The sequence below is a fragment of the Myxine glutinosa genome, chromosome 6, assembly GCF_964187855.1.
Source record: "Myxine glutinosa chromosome 6, kmMyxGlut1.1, whole genome shotgun sequence".
Taxonomy (NCBI): domain Eukaryota; kingdom Metazoa; phylum Chordata; class Myxini; order Myxiniformes; family Myxinidae; genus Myxine; species Myxine glutinosa.
Window position 1 is genome coordinate 26,364,301 of NC_136266.1, and position 22,065 is coordinate 26,386,365.

General features: G+C 45.6%; 2 long non-coding RNA genes across 2 annotated transcripts in view; both read left to right on the forward strand.

Annotated features, from left to right (window-relative positions):
- LOC137429158 (uncharacterized) overlaps window positions 1–22,065 on the forward strand; it is a 960,590-nt gene that overhangs the window by 172,008 nt on the left and 766,517 nt on the right. Inside the window, exon 2 of the long non-coding RNA XR_010984817.2 lies at window positions 3,092–3,296. This is a non-coding gene — a long non-coding RNA (uncharacterized LOC137429158). The remainder of the gene's footprint in view (window positions 1–3,091; window positions 3,297–22,065) is intronic.
- Window positions 8,980–10,036, forward strand: LOC137429157 (uncharacterized). Its single transcript, XR_013623700.1, has 2 exons — window positions 8,980–9,401; window positions 9,513–10,036. It is a non-coding gene; the product is annotated as an uncharacterized LOC137429157 (long non-coding RNA).

Genomic DNA, 22,065 nt, shown 5'->3' on the forward strand with positions numbered 1-22,065 from the left:
TTATACATACCTGCATCAAGTATGACAAAGATCCCTTCAGCCCTTCTAATGTTAACGCGGTAACGAATTCCTATCATGGACTTACGGATGGGATGGTGAAATGGACGGACAGACCTCCGGACGGATAACCTGAAAACATAATGCCTCCAGCGACTTCGTCGGCGGAGGCATACAAATTGTTTTGATTTACGTCGTTTGATCATCGTCACACTTTCAAGGAATGCAACCCTGACGCAAACCGAGCTATTATTGGAAAAGATAATGAAATGTACTGCTTACCACGACCTGCCCCACATTGTACTCTGCATAGTCATCACTGGCAGCACTCTCATCATTGGAAGTACTCTCATCATATTCAACATGAGGGGCAAAATAACCATGAAAGTTTGGGCTGACAGCAACCTTATCTTCACCATGATGGAGAAAAGATCCTGGAAAAACAGGCAAAATGACCATCAAACAGATATTGTGACAGATATCAAACAAAAATATAAATGGGCTAAATATCACCATGTTCAAATGTGTGCGAGTTTGTTCCAGAGGCAGGAGAAAAGAGGAATGAAGGAGTGAAGGTGAGCAGAGAGTCTTGATTTTGGCAGTTTCACCCGAAGAGGATTGCTGGCAGATCTTGTGTGTCCAGCAGGAATATTTGGGGGACAGAGCACAGGTAGAGCTGGGGGAGCTAGGCCGGATAGGAGTCGGTAGAAGATAGAAAGACCACCTACCTGCCTGCGGTGAGTGAGTGAAAGGCCCTCGGAGTTAGCTTCATCGCGGGACATTCCAATGATTCTGAACACTTTGGTTTCAACAGCGTGAAGAAGAGCTAGGTGTGAGGCAGGAGCAACAGCCCAGAGGGGAGAGCTGTATTCCATTGAACTGCGGATGAAAGCCTTGTATGTGGTGAGGAGCTCAGGTGTGCCAAGGAAGGACCTTCGCATAACGGAGGATGCCCAGTCGGCGACTGGCTTTGGAGGCCAGATTTGAAATGTGGTTTCCCAAGGAAAGATCATGGCAGATCGTGAGACCCAAAAGCTTGAGCGACAGAACTTCTTGGAGAAGATTGTTCAGAAAGTAGATGGGAGGGTTGTCCAGTCGGTCTTTTTGGAGAGACATAGTGAGAGTGAGATTTGTCAGGATTGAAAGATTGAATTGCGTCGGACGACTGCGCTCGGAGCCAGGCACGGCCGGAGGAGCGAGCTGCACGCGACCCGTTCGAGTCGCGCAGAGGGCCGGTGGCACGCCAGCGGACGAGGCCGGGGCGAATGAGTGGCTCAGTGGGGGCCGAGTAGAGCATGAACGGTGGACGGCGGCTTTTCTTCCCGCCAACACCAGTGCCGCGGCGGGTTTGAACGGTTGGGGCCTGGACGACGCCAACGAGCCTGACGATCCCCGACACACCTCAACCAGACAGAGCTAAGCTCACACCACACAGAACACACAACGACGCATTTTCGTTCATATCCTCCCCATCTGTACATGTTAGAAGTCTGTATATAGAAGCGCTCATTATGGGTTTTAGATATCGTGCTCTTTGTTCACGGGGTCCGGCAATAAAGCCGTCTTATTTTTGTACATATAAAATCCTTGTTCGTGAGTTTAATTTCCTGTAGGGTTGAAGACTGTGCGCGGGTCGTGTCAGGTAAAGCTTCGCCGCTTCTTCTTCTCTTTTCCTCCAGTGCTTGTCGAGTGAAATCCGTATTTGGTCGTCGCCTCAAAGTAAGCTCGATTGTCATCCGTGGGTGCTTTGTCTTAATAGAGCCATCCACATGACAATATTTATGGAACATTAATCCTTCCCAATCCAAACCTACTACTTGCTTGCTTTCAGCGTTTCCTCCACCTCATTGATCATGTCGTTTTACATTTTCATTGAAATTGATTTGCTTTCTCACCATCATCTGGTACCATCTATGATCCAGAGGTTGCCTCTTCGGGAACGCCATTCAAATGTTTTTCCAGCAGCTCGATCTTTAACTTCCTCATCTATTCCATCATCTTGTCTGTCCATTTTAATCCTTGCCTTACTCCTCCACCACTAATATTACCAATCAGTATTGTTTTGTATTGGTTGAGGTGATGCTCAATTTGGTTTGGAGCATGCATGGGAAAGGTTGCTGTGGTGAGAGGAAGTTGTTTGTGTCACTGTCATGAGGGACAAGCAGCCACCACCGGCAAATTGAAAAAGAAACAAAACAACAACAAATATTTTCAGGTGTCTCTTCTTGTACCTGTAAATGAGATAATAATATATTTTATGAAGATTAATTCTCAAAACTCACCAGTTGGCAGCTCTTCAGCAACAGATACATTTTGCACTTGAGGCTCAGCATTCCTGCAGAAAATAAAGATTTTGCAAAGGTGTCGTTAAATAAATGTCACAAATAAGAAACAATGTCAGAATAAGAGTGCAGTCAGGCAGGTGAAAATCAGACTGCATACTTTGTGTTTTCAACATTCAGACAGCAAACAACACCACTACACCGTGCTACCCGTCCAACTATCTTCAAACACAGTTGCCAATGAAGCCAAGAAATGTTACGTGGTAAAGAGGGGATGAATATCACCATTGTTTTTTTAACCACACTTCTTTCTTTCCCCTTATTGTCCCAAGCTCCTACACTCACCTGTGAGCTGTCTGTAGGGTGTTGCAAAATAAATGATACTTTTCCCCTCCCAGATTGTATTGACCACATGTCCGCGATTTTTTAATTCAAATTTTGCTTGCGTCATCATGACGTGTCGCGCACTTTGCCTGCATGTTGTGTCCGTCATATTTGCAACTAATGTTCGTGAATACGGTGAAATTTTTTATAAGTCGACTTCAAATGGTTTCTGAAGCTAATGGTGGACATATTGACGCATATTAAAAGTGAGCTTTTAATTTTTGAATGAAATGAAGCCTTTGGCTGGATTTTCATCTGATTGAAACTTCATTTCATCTTTGGAGAAAAAAAAGTATCATTTATTTTGCAACACCCCTTAGCCTGGGTTTGAATCCAAGAGTGTTCTAATGTTCGAAAGGATCATTCTACAGGGTTCTAAAGGGTAATTCTGATGGGTTTTGCTTTTTTCTCTCCATGTTGTTTCTCAGGCCACACAGGTCTCTGGTATACATGAATCGCTGCAAGTTACCAGCGTCGGTGCTGTGGTTACGTGAGTGGGTGCAAGTGTGGATATTTGGAGAGGCGAGTGTTTCTTGAAAAGAAGAAAGCAAGACGAAAAGTCCACCAGCGGTGCAGCCGGACTTGTTTGATACTTCACTTGAAGAGGATCATATGACATGGGGAGCAAATAATGTAAGTGTAAAATTATTTAGAATCACTGTAAGTATCTAAGCTGTCTGTTACCATGAAAACAAAGTGGAAGACGCAGAAAACATGCTGTGATATGATATTTCGCTCACAAGGTTCAGACATACATGGAGGGGGCCATCTTGGATTTTGACGTGGTGACACAATTTTCAATAACGTTCTTCCTTATGTCTAGATACACCAACACACCAGATTAGAAGTTGGTGCATCGCTTATTTTTCAAGAAATTCCGCTCACAAGGTTCAGACATACATGGCGGTGGCCATCTTGGATTTTGACGTGGCAATCCAATTTTCAATAGGTTTCTTCCTGATGCCTAGATACACCCACACACCAGATTAGATGTTGGTACATCGCTTATTTTTCAAGATATTTCGCTCACAAGGTTCAGACATATATATGGTGGCGGCCATCTTGGATTTTGAAGTGGCGACACAATTTTCAATAGCGTTCTTCCTTATGCCTAGATACACCCACACACCAGATTAGAAGTTGGTACTTCGCTTATTTTTCAAGATATTCCGCTCACAAGGTTCAGACATACATGGCGGTGGCCATCTTGGATTTTGACGTGGCGATCCAATTTTCAATAGGGTTCTTCCTTATGCCTCGATACACCCACACACCAGATTAGGAGTTGGTACTTCGCTTATTTTTCAAGATATTTCGCTCACAAGGTTCAGACATATATATGGTGGCGGCCATCTTGGATTTTGACGTGGCGACCCAATTTTCAACAGCCTTCTTCGTTGTGCCTCGATACACCCACACACCAGATTAGAAGTTGGTACTTTGCTTATTTTTCCAAGATATTCTGCTCACAAGGCTCAGACATACATGGCGGCGGCCATCTTGGATTTTGACTTGGCGACCCAATTTTCAATCGGGTTCTTCCTTATGCCTAGATACAGCGACACACCAGATTAGAAGTTGGTACTTCGCTTATTTTTCAAGACATTCCGCTCACAAGGTTCAGACATACATGGCATCAGACATACATGGCGGCGGCCATCTTGGATTTTGACATGGGTTGCACCCACACACCAAATTCGAATGCGGTCCTTCGCTTACGCACGCATGCACACACGCCCGCACACACGGACGGACACACGGACGGAGGGGAAAACCATAGTCTCCCTTTCGCTCCGTGGTGCGACGGGGGACAATAAAGACATTGCACTGAGACACTGGTTTATGCTATTTGTTTTGAGTCATCAATGAACCATACACCGCTTCAAACTTTGCAGTCATGAAAAAGGGATTGCCGTGTTACAATTATATTTACTATATTATTTCTATTAATGTTAATAATGTTACGATTATCGATATAATAATTATCTATATATAATTTTTTTTTTTTTTTAGCTATATAATAATAGCGTAAGGACTCGACTTTGTTATCCCTTTTACGCCGCACCCAGTGACCCGATGCCCACGGCACTAATGGATTTACGATCTACGAACCGCGCTCTTTGTTTATCACGTACAGCCACACTCGAAAAATCTGAATTAGCCGACGTTGGGGCCCAAAAGCATCCGATTAACTGCCGATACGACACCATCTTACAACGCCATCATATTGGCATCTGCTGGGCGAAGGCGAAGCGAGCCGTCCGCTGATTGGACAGTCGAGTGGTGTGAACCAAATGGTCTTTTTATTCCCTTGAACATTTTAAATTAGGATATATAAGGAAACGTCTTTATCGTCATTTTAATAAAGTTAAATGGAGTGACGTTGCGATACTCAGGGTACGTTGCATAAATCCTCGTAACTCAGAGAGGTGTAGCAGGTGGCGAGACGTAAGGAAGCTTAAAGATAACGAGCTGAAAACAGACAAACGATATGTCAATCTCTTTCTACACCAAATGGAAATAAAAGTATGAGAGCCGGAAGGCATGGCCTGAGCACTTCGAGCAGAGAGGACTGATTGGACTTAACTTAAAGAGAAAAAATTGGAGCTCAACGGAAGAAGAAGATCCCATGAGCGCTCCCCTATGCCATCCATAATGGTACACTCTATCCATACACCACATCCTCCCTTCCGTGGATGTTCCACGGGTTTCGGCTAGTCTATATAATAATACCGTAAGGACTCGACTTTGATATCCCTTTTCCGCCGCACCCAGTGACCCGATGCCCACGGCACTAATAGATTTACGATCTACGAACCGTGCTCTTTGTTTATCAAGTACAGGCATACTCGTAAAATCTGAATTAGCCGACGTTGGGGCCCAAAAGCATCCGATTAACTGCCGATACGACGCCATCTTACGACGCCATCGTATTGGCGTCTGCTGGGTGAAGGCGAAGCAAGCCGTCCGCTGATTGGACAGTCGAAGGCGACAGCAAGCCGTCCACTGAGGGGACAATCCCAGAGTGGTGCTATGCCGATTCTATTACGAATCCATTCATTTTTCAAAAGTATATCGTAGCGTTGTCATTTAAGTAGATTGCAATAAATACGTTGTTCATATACGCACTCTTCATTCTCATCTTTCTTCCTAACTCTTACTCGGACAAGCAAATCCCCTATGCCATCCATCATGGTGCACTCTATCCATACACCACATCCTCCCTTCCGTGGATGTTCCACGGGTTTCGGCTAGTTATTATTATTGTTATAACGAAAAAGATACTGCTGTATTATGAAACCTGGGCTAATTTGTCCAAAGTGGCCTGAAGGTGAGGCATGAAGGCATGAAGCCGAAGGCCTTTACGTGCTGTGTTGTTGGAAGACCCGAAATGCCGATGCTTTCGATATTTGATGGTCATTTGAACAATGGGTTTGTTTGTGTTTCACACTGAATGAAAAACCTAAAGGTAGAGCATGGCGATTGTGATGATATATGACAGGTTCGACAATATGTTCGGTCTGAACGGCATAGAAATCAAAATGGCGGTGTGTGGCGTCAGCCGTTGTACACCGTAATGACATCACAGACGTAATCGCATCACATCATCCCAGTCATGTGACCAGATCCTCAGCTCTAATTGGTGTACGTTTGTGAGGGACATACATACACGAACATATGGACAAACAAACACTGTTCTAGATGGCTTTGCAATACGGGCTATGCCATAAAAAGTGGTTTGTTTGTGGGGTCTCATGTTTTGATTTTATTAATGTTAAAAAGTTCTGTGCTTTGAGGCCTCACAAAGCTAAAGCATTTTCGGCTCTTCCATGATCTATTCTTGTGAGATAATTTTTTTAAATCATTTTTGACTGCCACTGACATTGTTTAAGACTCAACCCAACCAAATCCCAAGAAAATTCGACTTTTTAACCATAAATTAAAAATAACAAGCGTTACGCCTAGGTCCCCCGTCGGTGAAGTGATGTGAGTTGACAAAGTGGAAGACGCAGAAAACATGCTATGATATGATATTTCGCTCACAAGGTTCAGACATACATGGAGGCGGCCATCTTGGATTTTGACGTGGCCACACAATTTTCAATAGCGTTCTTCCTTATGCCTAGATACACCCACCGACCAGATTAGAAGTTGGTACTTCGCTTATTTTTCAAGATATTCCGCTCACAAGGTTCAGACATACATGGCGGCGGCCATCTTGGATTTTGACGTGGCCACCCAATTTTCAATAGAGTTCTTCCTTATGCCTAGATACACCCACACACCAGATTAGAAGTTGGTACTTCAATTATTTTTCAAGATATTCCACTCACAAGGTTCAGACATACATGGCGGTGGCCATCTTGGATTTTGACGTGGCGACCCAATTTTCAATAGCGTTCTTCCTTATGCCTAGATACACCCACACACCATATTAGAAGTTGGTACTTCGCTTATTTTTCAAGATATTATGCTCACAAGTTTCAGACATATATATGGTGGCGGCCATCTTGGATTTTGACGTGGCGACCCAATTTTCAATAGCGTTCTTCCTTATGCCTAGATACACCCACACACCAGATTAGAAGTTGGTACTTTGCTTATTTTTCAAGATATTATGCTCACAAGTTTCAGACATATATATGGTGGCGGCCATCTTGGATTTTGACCTGGCGACCCAATTTACAATAGCGTTCTTCCTTATGCCGAGATACACCCACACACCATATTAGAAGTTGGTACTTCGCTTATTTTTCAAGATATTCATCTCACAAGGTTCAGACATACATGGCGGCGGCCATCTTGGATTTTGACGTGGCGACCCAATTTTAAACAGCGTTCTTCCTTGTGCCTAGATACACCCACACACCAGATTAGCAGTTGGTACTTCGCTTATTTTTCGAGATATTTCGCTCACACGTTTCAGACATATATATGGTGGCGGCCATCTTGGATTTTGACGTGGCGACCCAATTTTCAATAGCGTTCTTCCTTATGCCGAGATACACCCACACACCAAATTAGAAGTTGGTACATCGCTTATTTTTTCAAGATATTCATCTCACAAGGTTCAGACATACATGGCGGCGGCCATCTTGGATTTTGACGTGGCGACCCAATTTTAAACAGCGTTCTTCCTTGTGCCTAGATACACCCACACACCAGATTAGCAGTTGGTACTTCGCTTATTTTTCGAGATATTTCGCTCACACGTTTCAGACATATATATGGTGGCGGCCATCTTGGATTTTGACGTGGCGACCCAATTTTCAATAGCGTTCTTCTTTATGCCTAGATACACCCACACACCAGATTAGACGTTGGTACTTCGCTTATTTTTCAAGATATTCATCTCACAAGGTTAAGACATACATGGCATCAGACATACATGGCGGCGGCCATCTTGGATTTTGACGTGGGTTGCACCCACACACCAAATTCGAATGCGGTCCTTCGCTTACGCACGCCCGCACACAAACACGCAAGCCCGCACGCACACACGCACGCACGCACGGACACACGGACGGAGGGGAAAGCCATAGTCCCCCTTTCGCTACGCTGTGCGACGGGGACAAAAACGCACCAGTGTCTGAAGGAAGAGGTTCCGTTTGGCATTTTAATATGAAATTGGCAAAGCCGAGAAACGCACAAAACCCATTAGAATTACCTTTAATAATCACATATAAACAGTCTTTGGAACCCTATTAGAATTACATTTTGTAAACCTTTACAATAAACCTTTGGAACCCCCTAGAATTACCCGTTAGAACTTTTTGGAATTGCACTTTCTAAACCTTTGGAATCACCATTTAGAATCCATTAGAATTATCCTTTACATTCATGGGGTCACCCATGGGAATCCCACAGGTATGGACGTGTGTGACATTTGGACATATTGGGTTAGATGCTGCACCTGCACATTCTGTTTTACAAAATGGTTCCTGGCAATTAATCAGATCCTCAAATGGATGTAATCTACACAATTTATTTACTTCTGATAACATGTGAATTCGGGTGGCCAATTTTTATGTCGTATTTTTTTTCTTTGTTTCACGTTTTCACGTTTTTTTCACGTTTCTCATTTTCACGGTGTGTACCCCGGTTTAGAATAGGTACACTGTATCCCTGCGCATCGTAAGAGGCGACTAAGGGTTGGCGTCAGGAAGGGCATCCGGCCATAAAAACATTGCCTCAAACAGGGAACCATGATAGTCATGGGGCCCGCAAGGCTAACCCCCGCTCTAGCGGGGAAAATGGCCTTAAAACGATCATTCATATTTTATTCATTCATTCATTCATATCGCACACACGGTCATTCTAGGGGGTTAGATGAAAAAATAACACAGTAAAAGTTTTATGGCAATCCAACAAGAATAAGTGGTCTCCCAGAACCCTCTAAAAGTACTCTGTGTGACAGCATTCGGTGAAATTTCTGGTGTCCATAACTTTGTTTCTTCTCAGACAATTCTTGTCTTCGATACTTTCTTTACCTCAAAGGGACCAGAGATTGAGCTTTTTCGTCGAATCAAGTCACAGTGGGATGTTATCGACAAGTCAAAGTTTGATGCTCTTGATAGCGACGAGGCTGGTGCAGGTAGTTTGAGTGCATCAGAGAAAGCATGGCTGGAATCTCGCCGTACTCTTGTTGTCCATAACCTTCAACAACACCTGGAGACTGTCCAACCTCGTGAAGACGACCGAGAGTTTGCGAGACTCACACTTTGGCTCCTGGGAGAGGTACCTAAGTTGTAGCACTTGTAGTACCTAAGTGAGAACCTTGCAGCACTGCCTTTGTTCAGCGATGACCGCACTGATGAAGATAAGGGGGCTATCGTCAATGCTTTGCAGAGAGATCCACTCCCAGAAGATGTTCGACGTATGGCTCCAAACAAGATCCCTGAGTTCCGGAACCTTCCCGTGGCACAGTTTGTCACACAGCGCTCGCTCAACCTCTTTGAGTCACTTCATTTGTCACAGGAGTTCCTGACGGACGCAGTACACACATGGTTCGAGCTGATGACAACATTGCAGCGTACAAGACTGTTCGTGAGCTGAAGGTGGTGAACGACTATACAGAACGTGCAATCAAATTGGCTACTGACTTTAATGAAGTCCTCACCAAGAATGCCCAGCAGCGCCAGCTCCTCTACCAGGTCTTTGAGCATCACCGGAAGCTTCTGCCAACCAGTGCCACTAAAAATCAACTGGTCAAGAGCACCAAGTAACACTGATAGCCTGACTGCCCTGGCACGATTGTTTTGTTACGAAACAGATTTTGTTTTTAAACACTGTTTTTGTTTTTGATTGTGTTAAAAGAATGCAGTTTCACATTCACAATTATTTAAATAAAGTGTGTTTGATTTTGGACTCGATGATGTTGTTCATGGGGGACTTTGGAGGCCATCTGTGGGTCAATGGGGATGATGTGTTTTTTTTAATATGAAAGGACATAAGATCAAGCTAAAATTTGGGTCCACATGGAGGCTGGTGTAGATTTGAAAAGAATTGGCCCAGAGAGAAAAAAGTTATGGACACACGGGGGAGAGTGGGTCACACACATGGGGGAGAGTGGGTCACACACACGGGGGAGAGTGGGTCACACACACGGGGGAGATTGGGGCACACACCTGGGGGAGAATGGGGCACACACACGGGGGAGAGTGGGTGTTGCTTTACTACTCTCCCGTCATTCCTTTCAAACTCCTCCTCACTTCTCTCCCCCTCCCCCAGTCTCCTCTCCCCCCTCCCCCAGTCTCCTCCCCCCCTCCCCCAGTCTCCTCTCCCTCAGTCTCAGTCTCCACTCCCCTTCCCTAACTCTCCTCTACCCATTCACCCAGTCTCTTCTCCCCACCCCCTTCACCCAATCTCCTCTCCCCCTCCCCTGGTGTCCTCTCCCCCTCCACCAGTCCCCTCTCCCCCTCCCCCAGTCCCCTCTCCCCCTCCCCCAGTCTCCTCTCCCCCTCCTCCAGTCTCCTCTCCTCCTCCCCCTCCCCCAGTCTGCCCTCCCTCTCCCCCAGTCTCCTCTCCTCCTCCCCCAGTCTCCTCTCCTCCTCCCCCAGTCTCCTCTCCTCCTCCCCCAGTCTCCTCTCCTCCTCCCCCAGTCTCCTCCTCCCCTCCCCCAGTCTCGTCTCCTCTCCCTCAGTCTCCCCTCCCCTTCCCCTAGTCTCCTCTCCCCTTCCCCAAGTCTCCTCTCCCCCTCCCCCCGCTCCCCTCACCCACTGTCTCCTCTCCCCCTCCCTCGGTCACCTCTCCCCTCCCTCAGTCTCCTCTCCTCCTCACTCGGTCTCCTCTCCTCCTCACTCGGTCTCCTCTCCTCCTCACTCGGTCTCCTCTTCCCCCTCCCTCGGTCTCCTCTCTCCCCTCCCTCGGTCTCCTCTCCCCCCTCCCTCGGTCTCCTCTCCCCCCTCCCTCGGTCTCCTCTCCCCCTCCCTCGGTCTCCTATCCCCTCCCTCGGTCTCTTCTCTCCTCCCCCGGTCTCCTCTCCAGCTCCCCCAGTCTCCTCTCCCGCTCCCCCAGTCTCCTCTCCCGCTCCCCCAGTCTCCTCTCCCGCTCCACCAGTCTCCCGTCCCGCTCTCTCAGTCTCCTGTCCCGCTCTCCCAGTCTCCTGTCCCGCTCCCCCAGTCTCCTCTCCCGCTCCCCCAGTCTCCCCTCCCGCTCCCCCAGTCTCCTCTCCCGCTCCCCCAGTATCCTCTCCCGCTCCCACAGTCTCCTCTCCCCCTCCCCCAGTCTCCTCTCCCCCTTCCCCAGTCTCCTCTCCCCCTCCCCCAGTCTCCTCTCCCCCTCCCCCAGTCTCCTCTCCCCCTTCCCCAGTCTCCTCTCCCCTTCCCCAGTCTCCTCTCCCCTCCCCCAGTCTCCTCTCCCCCTCCCCCAGTCTCACCTCCCCCTCCCCCAGTCTCCTCTCCTCCTCCCCCAGTCTCCTCTCCTCCTCCCCCAGTCTCCTCCTCCCCTCCCCCAGTCTCGTCTCCTCTCCCTCAGTCTCCCCTTCCCTTCCCCGAGTCTCCTCTCCCCCTCCCCCTGCTCCCCTCTCTCCCTCCCTCGGTCTCCTCTCCTCCTCACTCGGTCTCCTCTCCCCTCACTCAGTCTCCTCTCCCCTTCCCTCGGTCTCCTCTCCCCCTCCCTCGGTCTCCTCTCCCCCTCCCTCAGTCGCCTCTCCCACCTCCCTCGGTCCCCTCTCTCCCTCCCCCTGCTCCCCTCTCTCCCTCCCTCGGTCTCCTCTCCTCCTCACTCGGTCTCCTCTCCTCCTCACTCGGTCTCCTCTCCTCCTCACTCGGTCTCCTCTCCCCCTCACTCCGTCTCCTCTCCCCCTCCCTCAGTCGCCTCTCCCCCCTCCCTCGGTCTCCTCTCCCCACTCGCTCGGTCTCCTCTCCCCCGTCCCTCGGTCTCCTCTTCCCCCTCCCTCGGTCTCCTCTCCCCCCTCCCTCGGTCTCCTCTCCCCCCTCCCTCGGTCTCCTCTCCCCTCCCTCGGTCTCCTCTCTCCTCCCTCGGTCTCCTCTCCCCTCCCTCGGTCTCCTCTCCCCTCCCTCGGTCTCCTCTCTCCTCCCCCAGTCTCTTCTCTGCTCCCCCAGTCTCCTCTCCTGCTCCCCCAGTCTCCTGTCCCGCTCCCTCAGTCTCCTGTCCCGCTCCCCCAGTCTCCTTTCCCGCTCCCCCAGTCTCCTCTCCCGCTCCCCCAGTATCCTCTCCCGCTCCCCGTCTCCTCTCCCCCTCCCCCAGTCTCCTCTCCCACTCCCCCAGTCTCCTCTCCCCCTCCCCCAGTCTCCTCTCCCCCTTCCCCAGTCTCCTCTCCCCTCCCCCAGTCTCACCTCCCCCTCCCCCAGTCTCCTCTCCCCCTCCCCCATCGCCTCTCACCCTCCCCCAGACTCCTCTCCCCCTCCCCCAGTCTCCCCTCCCCCTCGCCCCAGTCTCCCCTCGCCCTCCCTCAATCTCCTCGCCCCCTCCCCTAGTCTCCTCCCCCCCCTCTCACTCCGACAGTTGTTCCAATCAAGCAGGTTCGGAAAATATTTAATAGAGGTAATTTAACTTTCCTCTTGGAGCAACACAGTGTAAATCCACTCCCACGTCCTGTTCATTCATGAATGAAATGTTTCGCAGAACAGCACAAGCTTTGTGACGTCATCAGACTCGCACAGCAATGATGATCTTCAACAATATTATCCGATACTTAATCCGGATTCTTTAAAGCTGCTCTTGTATATGTCTGCTGAGCACACATTACCTTCCAATGTCTTTGTTGCTCAGCATCCCGTGCAAGTCTGGGTTAACGTTCATTGAATGTCTCGTTCTATTCCCTCATTCTTTTATTCATTTTGAAGATAGCATTTACAAACACGAGTGGCGACACGTAAACGATGCTCCGCCATTCTCCCCATGTGCAGAGTACCTAATTGCAATTTTTTATTGTGACAACGTCTAAAGAATGAAACATTCCGACGATATAAAGAATACAGCTCAAATGGAAAAGTCCCTGGGAAAAAAGTATTTTGGGCGGTGTATAAGAACATTACATTGCACCTTAATACCCCACGAAAACCAAAGTTACTCTTTTCGTTAGGGCATATAAAATGACATGTTTTTAATTAAAGATTTCAAATAAACCTATTTGAAGTGTACGTGGACATAAATTATAAAATAAGAACGAAAAAAACCTCTTGGCAATTTACCGTCTGTTTATTTATTTATTTTACACAAGTGATTGCAGGTCCATGCACACGTGAAATGGAGTTCGTTTATTAAGCCTGGATGTGAACATGATTGATTGAGCCTTGAAAACCCGTGCAAAAACCCCCAAAAAAATTATGAAAGATTTCACGGTTTTATTTCCGATAGCAAAGAAAGGCATCTTCTTTGGACGGTGTATAATCGCTCCGAACGAAACAGCCATTGCCTGGTTTCCTTTGCTCGAGTTGTAATCTAAATGTACCTTTGTTTCTTCAAAAAGTAATTTTTGATCGAAGACGTGTTAATTCAGTCTTAAAATGCACATCAGTCATGGGTGACTTCATTTTTAAACATGAATGTATCGAAAACTTTTCGCTTTTCAAAGTAAAAATAGATTAAAAGCAAACGTTGTTAATAAATATTGTATTCCATAGTTAGTTTACATTGTACAGGCCTTCTCATTAAAAATGCATTTTGTTCTATAAACGTTAACTTTCATTGAATATTTCTCGTCTGTGTTATATGGGCGGTATATGATGCACCATGCCGATCTCGTCTATTTCCTTCCTGTGCGTTAACTTTCAACAAATCTCCTTCCTGTTTTGTGCAACCGAGTCTAAAACCATGTCAGCGACTGTGAAAAATGAAATCAGATGGTGAATTAGAGTTGAGATAACGCCGTGATGGAGACTCAATGAATGGCCTTTATCTGTGACAGGCCTTTGAAAATGCATTTTGTTCTATAAACGGTAGCTTTAATTGAATTTTCTTCACGTTTTTTGCAACCGAGTCTGCAACCATGTTAGCGACTGTGAAAAATGAAATGACATATCGAATTAGAGTTAAAAGAAAACTGTGAGAGAGAGCAAGACACCGCAGGCCTAACAAAAGAGGCCTCAAAGCTATGCGAGTCAACAAAATGGTGGATATTTGTTTGTGAAACCCTCCCAGACCGGGTGTAGCCACTCCCCCGGACAGACGTTCGACAGAATCACCCACGGAGAATATTATATAGATACCTTGAGAATTACCCTTTGGAACTCATGATAATTACCCTTCAGAAACCTTTAGAATCACCCTTGATAATCCATTGGAATTATTCTTTTCTACCTTTAGAATTATCCTTTAGAACCAATTAGAATTACCCTTTGGAACTAAACACATTGCGTTAGAGGTTCTTCTTCTTCATAATTGACAAAAGGAGATAGCCAACTATTGAAGCGGCTTCACCGCTTAAAAGCGATGGTGACTTTATTTTTAAGTGAACAGACAGACAAACAGACTGGCGGAGAACAGATAAATAGACTAGAATGGGCATTCGGTCGAGCCAATATCTCTGAAAGGTTTAGCAGTTTATGTTCTGCATCCCACCAATAGGCCGGATCCGATTCCAGATGTGAACCAAAATCAAATTGGCCCAAATCCATCCACACTCAGATATCTTCTTCACAGACAACCAAATAAATAGACAGACAGGAGTGCCAACAACATAACCTATGCCCGTTGATGGTGGCAGAGCTACAAACAGTGAGAGACAACGGATCTGGTCTGAACACTTCGCTTTGATAAACTGGAAAGACACGTGGCACGATTGAAGTTTAACACACTCGGACCTGGAACCGGAGGTTCATGTTTATTTTGTTCAAGACTTTCTCTGCTGCCCTATTATAAGTTCACGTCCTCTATCACCATGCTTTTCCATTAAGCTCCATTCTGCAGTGAAACAATAAGAATTGAAGATGTAAAAAGAGTACAAAAGGAGTGCCAGTTACCGTAAAAATTTCACCGGGTGATTTTCCTTGAACCATGTGTGGTTCACAATTTCCTGCAAAACATTGGATGTGTTGGAAACAAATATAAACATGATCAGGAAACACCTGCACTGTAGTCAGGGCCCTTAGGGATATTTTGGGGCTGTTTGGTTCAAATTCTTCCAAAAGCACCAAATTTGGCCCAGATGTTGCCCATGCCATACTCTTTTGATTTTTGGCGGGCGCCAAGATGGGCACCCCCCCCCCCCCCCGGGGGCCCCATATTGGCGAAATACTAAATGGCCGCCACCCGGATTCGAGGAAAATCAGTTAAATAACCAAAAGGGATGGAATCATGTATGATACCACTTTTCAGGGGTTTTCGAGGTCGAGGAATCCAATTATGATGTTATTTTGATGATTCGAGGTCAAGGTCAACCCTCAAGGTCATCTTAAAGGTCATTTTTGAGTCAAACATGTCGGTTTTTGAGTTTTTTGTCAAGATTTACGCGAGGTTCACCATTTTATGTTTCTGGGTTGGGTAATCGAACTCTGACCTTATTTTTGACAATTAGAGGAAATATTTACATGTCTATTTCCTAATTTTCAGGCATATGCAGTTCATCAGTCTAATTACAAAGGTACGGATTTTGATGTTTTATGAACTGTATGCCATTTCCTTGTGTTGAATTTTTGTGCAATCATGATCCGGGTTCATGTATACATGATTGTATACATGTCATAAATATGACGTCATAGGTCATGTGACCTGGCGGCCATATTGGATTTATGAAAACCTTTAAAATGGATCCCTGCCTTCATTTTTCGATCGATTCATTTTGAACTTTGACCACTTATAGTACGCCATGTGATTGGATGCATATCCTAATTATGACGTCATACGTCAGGTGACATGGCGGGATGGACCGGTATGGTCCCCGGATCATACCACCCTTGGTGCCGTCAAAAATCGAAAGAGTATGGCATGGGCAACATCTGCGCCAAATTTGATGCTTTTGGAAGAATTTGAACCAAAATATCCCTAAGGGCCCTGACTACTGGTGAGCAATTGTATTTTCATCAACAATAACAAGAGGTCAGTAACTCCAGCATGTATGAACATTCTTGTTCATGCAATTAAAACACTGCAGTTCAAAACGGTATCAATCCCTCACCGCCATGGTGAGCCTCTCCATTGGATCCTTCCGAAGCATTGCAGTCAGAAGGGAAACCAATGTATCCCTTGCAAAGGTTGGTGGACTGCTTCCCACATTGAAGTCAGTCTTGTCATGTGATATCTGCAAAGAAGCAAAACAAATGTATTTGTGACCGAATCCTACACATTTGTCGCAATCGAATACTTACATTTGCATAACAAGCACATTCCAAAGAAGCACTCACTGATGCAATGACCAAGGTTTGACTTGAAACAAATAAAATACATTTTCATTCATCAATTATTCCTGATACAGTGCCTTCAGAAAGTATTCACACCCCTTGACTTAAAAAAAAACAACATTTTGTTGTGTTATAGTATCTTACTAGAAAGGAGTAAAATGGAGTAAAATAGAGTAAAATAGGCTATATTGTTTTTCCAATTTTTCCAAGTTGTGTTGTAGGTGTGTTATTCACCAAATGTCCGTCTGTCCGTTCGAAGGTACCGCAAAAACGGCTCAACCGATCTCAACGATATTTTGGGTGGGTATTCCTGAGACCCCTGGGAGTAAAATAGGCTATATTGTTTTTCCAATTTTTCCAAGTTTTCCAATTTTCCAAACACGATGGAATAATATTTACCGACAAGAACAGTGATGTGGCTTTAATTGAAATTATAGAAATACTGTTTAGATTTTGATGACAATTATGAACCTGCCGCGAATGCGGAAGTGGACAGATGACGGCAATGCGCGGGTTTGATCATATCCAAATTCAACCGTGATTCAATCGTAATGTTAAATCGTTAAACGTTAATCGTGTTAATCGTTTTGTTAAAGTATCAATTGATGAATGGAATTGAGTGAATACAATTACGATTTTGAATTTGTAATTGTATTCACCCAACCGTACGGAACTTCACATCTGGATTTAAATATTTGTTTATGTCACGAATGTTGTTAAAAGTTTATTTTTGATATTAATGTTATTTCATTTGTGATTGGAGTTTTGCTGTTTGGAGTCAAAAAAGATGTCGAGTTCAAGTGAATGACGAAATGCCGTGATGGTTTCTACTTTCTAAACGTGAATTCACGGATCGCCATGTGCAGATTCACCATTGACTGGGTATGGAACAAACGTACCCGTTTGTTTGCGAACGGGTACGTTTTTCATGTAAGTCCTTCACAAACTTGCTGTCCATGTCTGACGTGTGACTGAAGGTGCTACAGGAATGTGGAATTTATTGGTTTCATGCTTCAGCATTCGCCGTTTCTGCATTGTCTGTTTGCTTCTGTCCTCCCACCTGTGCGTAGCACGGGTACCTCACCAGTTAATTAAAAATGGATTACATTGAGATTTTTTTTGTCATTGATTACGACACATAATACCGTATTCTCTGGTGTATTAACTGCGTTTTTTATCCACAAAAAGTTAAAAGTGGGGGGTGTGGTTAATCCACAGATATAGAAAAAAAGTCTTAGAAACAATCAATGCTGAATCTCAATTCTATTCCAATTGTCACACATATACCAGTGGATCTACATTCTACATATCGGGAAATGTTTAGAGCTCCAGGGCCGGGTTTACAATGGCTCCTATGGCGCCTTTGTGCCAGGCACCCAAGCAGAAGGGGCCCGGCCATAGTGGTCAATCACCCATTGCCTTCAACCCCCCCCCCCCCCTAAAGACCCTCCTAATGCCCGATTTTTAAAAATGCTGTGAAAAACTTTTTGTACAACACGTGTGATGAAGGTTGTGGTCAAGATTCATCGAAATTGTGTGTACAGTTTCTGAGAAGAAAGGAAATACCAATTTGGGAGGGGGGCAAACCCCCTACACCTTCATAGGGCCTGATTTTTATGTCTCCACCGACAAAGTCGCCGGAGGCAGTATGTTTTCAGGTTGTCTGTCCATCCGTCCGTCTGTCTGTCTGTCTGTCGTTCCATCCATCCGTCCGTCCGTACGTCCGTCCGTCTGGGCAAAACCTCGTTTTTCTCAGCAACCATATGTCCGATTGAGACAAAACTTTCAGGGGAGGAGTGACACCTACGCAGAATGTTTTTATGATAATTGTGATGTCATAGGTCACTTGGCATGGCAGCCATCTTGGATTAAAAGCAATAAAAAAAAAATTATTTCTTGGAAACCGCTGAATGGAAAAATTTGAAACTTGGCACATTGTCAAGTACTCCCAATGGGGAACAAAAGCATGATAATGATAACATCATCGGTGAAGTGGTATACCAGCCAAAAATGTTTTAATCGAATTACTTATCCTAAAAATCTGAAATTGCATGCACATGATCTATGACCCATTTGCATTGAAACATTAAATTCATGACATCGTAGGTCACATGATTTGGCAGCAAAATTGGATTGAAGGAAAATTTTAAATAATTGTATCCCTGAAACTGCTCACCCTATCGATGTGAAATTTTACAAACATCATCTAACAGCACTGTTGCATATAGTTTGAAAATGATGATGTCATAGGACACGTGATTTGGTAGCCATCTTGGATAGAAAACCGAAAGTTATCCGATCAACACGAAACTTCACAAAATTAATCCCCAACCCATACATATGCAGAGTGATGGCATCTACCCATTGTTAGTTCTATGCGGAGGCATATTGGCGACACAGTCGCATTGTTCTAGTTTTTAATGCCATGAACAAACTTTGGCAAAACACAGGTAATCAACGTTGTGGTCAAGTTTCATCAGAATTGTGTGTGTAGTTTCTGAGAATAAAGCAAATACCTATTTTGGGCGCCTCATTTCGCTTCCCCTGCAGATCGCTTCATTGGATTTCAAAATTAATTCGTAAAGTGATTCAGATTAAATTTTTCTTCCACACAGAAAGGCTAAAAATACATGATTTAAATGAAAAAAAAACACCACTATTTCCTCGCGTGTGACATCACCACACTCTTTAATGTGACAATTCCAGTCCAGTTTGGTATCTTCGCGTTTTAAGTGTGTTCTGTTTGCGCATTTTTGGAGTCGTGCGCATCTGTCATTTACACCATTTTTAGGAATTGCGTAACTCGAGTGCGTAAGCAATGCTGCGATTACATTTTCGCACTGAACAACATGAAAACGTGTTCGTGAGAACACCCGGATTCTGGCTAGATTGCCTTCCCTCTCCATCGTCTTCCGCTCTCTCAGTTTCTGGAAACCCTCCATATTAACCTCTGCCTCATATAATGGGAAAGCAGTTTTAATTTACATGTTTTCATTTGCAACAATTGCTCAACACTTGCTCTCAGGCTGAAGGCAAGGAGCTTTGCCAAGGAGGACGACATTGTGGACATCAAGACGAGCCCGTCGTGGGCCTACTCGTTAATGGCATGCCATGATCTGTCGGTTCGGTGTCGCACACACATCACCCAACATCGACACGATGACACAGCTGATAAGACGACGCATTTCCAGTCTTACATCAAGCTTTGACGGGAGGATTAATGATTTTTTTTTTGCAGGGTGAAAAATAGGGTGCGGTTAATACACCGCCGCTGTCAATACACCGGAAAATACGGCACCAAATAATGCCAAAGTAGTTTTTTTTGAAAAGAATTTTTTGCAAAATAATTGACAATGAAATACAGAAATATCTAATATATATATATATATATATATATATATATATATATAATTTTTTGCACACAATATCGAGGCTCGTGAAAGAGCAAACATTAATCACACAAAACATCAAACAGACACATAAAACATATAATATGGGGAGCAGTGGACAAGATAGGGGGAGAGAGGGGGGCACACAAGTACAACATTTGACAGCAGAGTTAACGGGAGATCTGCGGAAGGTCGAGGGCTTGGGGGGAGGTGGGAGAAGTAGAAAACACATCGACACTGAAAGGCCTTCCAGGAAAGAAGTTGGTATTTCACAAAAGTGGATCTGGGGTGAAATTAGCGGGGGTAGTGTTACATATTTATGTGAATGTATGTGAATTACCATTCAGGTCTTTGCTTATCCGTGTGTAGTATATTAAGTTGTTGTGTAGTTGTTGTGGTTGGAGGGTCAGGAGCCCTTCTGAAAAAGTGGCCGGAAACGGAAGTGACCGGAAACGGAATGGAAAAGACACGAGGAAAAAAGGACGAGTATTCTTCTTCCTCGCCCCGCACCGACGAAAGGTGGGATTGATTGAGCCGTGTGGAAAAGCGGCGTTCCCGAGCCTGTCTGGCGAGAGGAGTTACCGGGACGGATACCTGCCCGGTGGACGTCAAACGGTCGTGTGGCCGTGCACCGACCCAGCGTTTGGCGCCGTTCGCGACCCCGTCTAAAAAGACGCGTACGGGTCGCCCGTTGGGGCCTAACACGCCTGGCAAGCGGCGTGGGGCTTTTGGCTTGCTTTCCCGTCCCCGCTTCGCGTGGCCGCGAGGGGCTGTAGCCGGGGTGCCGGGTACGATACCTGCCCGGTGGAAACACGTCCACCCGGGGTTCGTTCAACCGCCCGAGTGCGGCGACGCCGACCATCATCTTGGTCAGGAGGGGCCCAGAGACATTGTGCGGGACCGAGACCAAAAGGGGGACGTGAGTACTCACCGGGACACACGTATATAAGATGGCCATCTTAATCATAGGGAATTGATGGTGGGTTGGGAATTGTTGATGGTTGTGTATTGTTGATTGCGCGGGGAAAATCTCCGTGGTTGTATCCTTGAAATTGTATGGTATCATTACCATTGAAATATATCCTTGAACATCAGTTGTCTCTTGGGTGAAATTCATATGGATTGCGTGGCGAAAGCGCATATATAATACAGCTTTCTGGCGAAGTTCCTCTCACGGTCCGGGGGTCACCGAGACCAGGTATTCACCGAGGGGACCACGTAACAGAATTGGGGGCTCGTCCAAATTACGATTTGCGGTTTCGCAATTGGGTCTACGTCCGGGATTTAAAATTGTATAACATAATAAAATAATAATTTTTAATTAATTAAAATTGATTAATTAATTATTAATTGGTAAAAAAAAATTTTTGAGAAATTGGGGTAAAGTCTTGGGTGAAGGTTAACAGGTGTTAACGATAGGCACCATGGCGTTTGTGGCACAGAACTTTGTGGTAACCCCGAGTGAGGCACAGTTCCGAGCGTTGCTAAAGTCGGACCTCTTGAAATTGGCCAAACATTTTAACTTGGAGGTCCGAACTAATTTGAGGAAGGCAGAGTTGCAGGCCACGGTGATAGAATCTATGGTGGGATTAGGAACATGGGACGAGTTAGCCTGGGAGTGGCTACCCGAAGAACCAGAAGACGTTGAGCTCCGGAAACTGGAGTTGCAATTACAGAGCCAGGAACGGATTAAAGAAGAAGAAAGGAAAGCAGAAAAGGAAAGAGCAGAAGAAGAAAGGAAAGCAGAAGAGAGGAGAGAAGAGAAACAAGCAGAGGAAAGGAGAGTGGAACGAGAACTCCAGGAAAGGTTAAAAGAAGAGGAAAGGAAAGCAGAAGCGAGGAGATAAGAGAAACAAGCAGAGGAAAGGAGAGTGGAAAGAGAACTCCAGGAAAGGTTAGAAGGGAGAAAAGCGGAGGAGAGGAGAGCTGCAAGGGACCTCGAAGCAGAGGAGAGAAAAGCGGAAAGGGAATTAAAGGAACGTGACATGGAGCTTCAGCAAGAAATCAAATTCAAGGAGCTGGAGTTAATGAGAGAACGGGGAGAGGCACCACCCTTGCTGACGGGGTCGACACCTAACCAGAAAACCTGGGATGTGGGCAGACATGTGAGGCTGGTTCCACCGTTCAGTGAAAAAGAAGTCGCGAAATTTTTTCCACACTTTGAGAAAGTGGCTCGACAATTAAACTGGCCGGAGGAGGCCTGGACCA